The sequence below is a fragment of the Octopus bimaculoides genome, chromosome 18, assembly GCF_001194135.2.
Source record: "Octopus bimaculoides isolate UCB-OBI-ISO-001 chromosome 18, ASM119413v2, whole genome shotgun sequence".
In the NCBI taxonomy this organism is placed as follows: domain Eukaryota; kingdom Metazoa; phylum Mollusca; class Cephalopoda; order Octopoda; family Octopodidae; genus Octopus; species Octopus bimaculoides.
In genome coordinates, this window is record NC_068998.1 from 14038125 (window position 1) to 14042574 (window position 4450).

At 35.7% G+C, this 4450-nt stretch overlaps 1 protein-coding gene across 1 annotated transcript in view; it reads right to left on the bottom strand.

The window, feature by feature from the left end:
- The window catches only part of LOC106878544 (serine/threonine-protein kinase ULK4), a 44070-nt gene extending 40002 nt beyond the window's left edge, over positions 1 to 4068 (bottom strand). The window contains exon 1 of the mRNA XM_052974536.1: positions 3920 to 4068. The gene's annotated coding sequence lies outside the window, so the exon portion shown is untranslated. The remainder of the gene's footprint in view (positions 1 to 3919) is intronic.
- Between the last annotated feature and the right edge of the window lie 382 nt (positions 4069 to 4450).

Genomic DNA, 4450 nt, shown 5'->3' on the forward strand with positions numbered 1-4450 from the left:
GAGGAAAAGGTATTTGCACTCACACATACATAAATTCAAGTATTTAAATTTCATAAGGTGCTCCAGCATGGCCACAGTCAAAAGACTGAAACAAGTAAAAGAGTAAAAGAGTAATTTCAGATACGGAGTAGGTTAAATTGCTATATCATAACTGACGTTCGAAAATATTTTATCGAAATGGTTAAGTTACCTCCCACCTCACCCCCATTCACTAACGGAATATTGTTGCTGAAATATATAAAAAAAAAATTTCACAAATGTTATGTACTTAAACAATAGACAACGAGTAAGAAAGAATACATCAATAGGGCGTGTAATAAATACAGACAATAAGTGCTAAGACCGGACCAGATACGTTAAATCCAAAGTCAAAGTGGAGAACGGAATCCCAGCAAACGAGATCGCAAATTTAAAGAATATGAATATGAAAAATTCAAATAAAGGAAAAATTAAGGAATAAACTTTGCATATCATGTCTTACAAAGGAGGTCATGCCATTAACTACCGTCTATGCACTTTTTATTTTATTGATTTAAAAAATTCCTCAGAAATGGTTTCAACAGTTTTAACAGAAAGATTTGGAAGAATTCGGTGAAAGTTCTCCGGTAATTTTCTTTCATGTAAATAAATGTTTGTTAATTTAAGAATTTGCCAGCAGAATCTTATAAAATAACAATGTTCTCAAAGATGAACATGTTTATATGTTATATATGAAAATAAAATACTTTTGAGGCTGTTTTACAAGACAACGTAACTTTGATGATCTCACTGAGATTATCAAAGCCTAATTTATTTACAATCAGGAAATTATTTATTATTTTAGCTTTCTTTAATAATCTACCGTCACTTAATGCTGACTTGACTTTAAAAAAAAAAAGTCTGGACTTAATCCCAAAACTTAGTAATAGCAAAATAGTAGCTGAGAGAGAAAGTATCTGATTACTGTCTGTCTTCAATTGATTCAGTATACTGCATGCTGCAAGCATTGTTTGCACACGTGTGCGTGTGTATGTTGGCGCGTATATTTATTAGTATGTGTGAGCGTTGATGTGTGTTCTCATGCTGCTGTATATGTGTATTACAGAATATTTTGATTCAGTTTACAAAATTGGACTCTTGGTACCTCGCATTCAGGGAATAAATACTCTAAAAAAATATTTGTCTGGTTGATATATTTTACAGAACGCTCGTTTAAAACAACCATCTAATGGGTTCCTAGACAGGAGGAGTGTCTGTGAAAGAATTGAATTTTTACTGCTCGTTTTAATTGTTATCTAGAGCAGGGGTTTTCAAACTTTTTGACTTGCGGACCTCTCTATATTTCAGGCTTTACCTTAGGGACCCCTTATAAACGCTTATGAAATTTATACATAAATATTTGCTTAAAATAGCATATATTTTTATATTTATTTATTTAACAAATAGGTTTACTGTCAATTAAAAGATTTCGATTAAAAAACATATATAAAATCAAATTGCCCATAAAAAGTATTTGCTGTCCACGGACCCCCTGTGGTCCGCGGACCACAGTTTGAAAACCCCTGATCTAGAGTTTATTTGGTAATAGGATGTCAGTCTACTAATTTTTTTTTCTTTCTCATCATTAAGGCAGCAAGCTGGCGGAATTGTTGGCACATGAGACGAGACGTTTATCATTACCAATATTGCGTTGAATCAATAGCAAAAACTTGAATATCCAACATCCAGACCTAAATAGATGTGAATAGGTACCAACAACGATATAGGAACCACTGCTACAGAAAACTTGCATGATGTAAAATTGATATTTATTTTGTTTGGAATGCTCAACTCAAATCCATCTATTGGAAGAAAAAAAAAAAAATACCCAGCAGGATGCCGTGCTATTGGCGAGAGAATTGTATATATTAAACTGTGTAACACCTTCAAAACTGAGAATGGGTTCTCAGTGTTGGGAGGCAGGTTAAAAATAAAAGTAATTTGAAGTAAATACTCATCATATCAAACTAATCATAATCTTAATTTTCAAATGAACTGAAGTGATTTAAATCCAATTCGATTGCAACCAATAACATTTCAGCTCCAAATGTAGTTGGTTATATTACTCTTTTACTTGTTTCAGTCATTTGACTGTGGCCATGCTGGAGCACCGCCTTTAGTCCAGGAAATCAACCCCAGGACTTATTCTTTGGAAGCCTAGTACTTATTCTATCGGTCTCTTATTGCCGAACCGCTAAGTTACGGGGACGTAAACAGACCAGCATCGGTTGTCAAGCGATGTTGGGGGGACAAACACAGACACACAAACATATACACATACATACATATATACGACGGGCTTCTTTCAGTTTCCGTCTACCAAATCCACTCACAAGGCTTTGGTCGACCCGAGGCTATAGTAGAAGACACTTGCCCAAAATGCCACGCAGTGGGAATGAACCCGGAACCATGTGGTTGGTAAGCAAGCTACTTACCACACAGCCACTCCTGCGCCTATACTTATTTTCTATCGAGGCCGTTCGTTCGATTTTTTATAACGCTGATCTTGTTTTATTGTCATGAATTGTGACATGCCAAATTCATCTCTTTCAAACTAGATATCGTCTGCACTACTCCTACAACTATTTTTTTTTAAATGCATAAATTCAAATGTAAACCTTTTCAGCCAACACAAGTCACTCGTCTTGCTAGTAGTAACCATAAACCAAAAATCGATAATAGACACTTTGACTGAAAAAATATATAGATTGGCTGTGTGGTAAGTAGCTTGCCTACCAACCACATGGTTCTGGGTTCAGTCCCGCTGCGTGGCACCTTGGGCAAGTGTCTTCTACTATAGCCTCGGGCCGACCAAAGCCTTGTGAGTGGATTTGGTAGACGGAAACTGAAAGAAGCCTGTCGTATATATGTATGTGTATATGTTTGTGTGTCTGTGTTTGTCCCCCCCTAACTTCACTTGACAACCGATGCTGGTGTGTTTACGTCCCCGTAACTTAGCGGTTCGGCAAAAAGAGACCGATAGAATAAGTACTAGGCTTCCAAAGAATAAGTCCTGGGGTCGATTTGCTCGACTAAAGGCGGTGCCCCAGCATGGCCGCAGTCAAATGACTGAAACAAGTAAAAGAGTAAAGAGGATGGTCACAACTGGAATGCCCTTTGATCATATGTCCGCTCCACCAAGACTGACCTGGAGTTAAACGGTTACAACAATGGCAACTTTAATGATGTTGTAAAACAGCAGCGGCAGCGCTAGCCAAATCATCATTTTTGTTATTATTATAATAATTTATTTGGCAAATTCTTGCTCGTACATGCACAAGAATTGTGTACAATTCATTTCAAACTCATTCAAAACAATGAACTTGTTTGGCTAGTTTCTTTGTGTAAGACATGAACGTTAAAACCTCACTCTATTTCTTCTCTTTCAATTCCTCGTGTGTTCACTATACAAGGAATGGAATATAAGAAATCAATGTTATCAAATAAGGAGCACGAGTTATGGTATTGCGCCGGATTCAATAAACTTAGTATTTAGTTATATATCTCAACTATATGAGTTAAAAATCCCATCTTTCATTCCTCTGGGATCGATAAAACAAAACTCTTATCAACAACATACCAGAATCGATTCGCGAGACAGTACTCAGCAAATATCAATATTGTGTCAAATCTATTGAAAAGAAATAGTTTTGAAATAAATATATTTCAGCTTTCGTTGTTATTGTTTTGTTTTTCTCCGATTAATTCTTCTAAAATGAAACTCAATGAAATGGTGAAAAATATTCAACACATCTGCGCTGTTTGTTAAAAGCCATATAAATACATGCATATACACACTGACCCAAACACGAATCATAATAAAAAAATATATATATACAAAGATCGGCTAAAATATATTATAAACTTCAATAAAAATTCTGTATAAATAAAATGTGGTTACCGAAGGACGAATAGCTGATCATAAATAAGTCTTCTACGAAAAGGAAAATAAACAAGTAGGCCCCTAAATATAACTAAGCGCACATGTCTTTTCATCAGAGCAACAAAGGAGCCACGGATTCTATGCATCACTAGGAACGCCACGGTAACGCAGCACTAACACTAAAGAATGCGTCAAGGGAGAGAACAGGCTAACAACCTACCTCGCTACTTGCGCTGAATTTATTATTGCAAAAATATTAAGGTGGCGTGCTGGTGGAATCGTTAGCACGCCGGAAAAATGTTTAACAGTATTTCTCCCGACTTGAGTTCAAATTCCCCCGAGGTCTTCTTTGCCTTTCATCCTTTCGAGGTAGATAATGTAATCGACTTGTCCCCTCCACCAAAATTTCAGGTCTTGTGCCTATAGTAGAAAAATTCCAGGCAATAATGTCTTAAATTTTCACCATGTTTATCAACACATCATCAAAAGTTTCAAAATTATGGAAAAGGTTTTTTTTTTTTGGTTTTTTTTAATACTTATAAACTACCA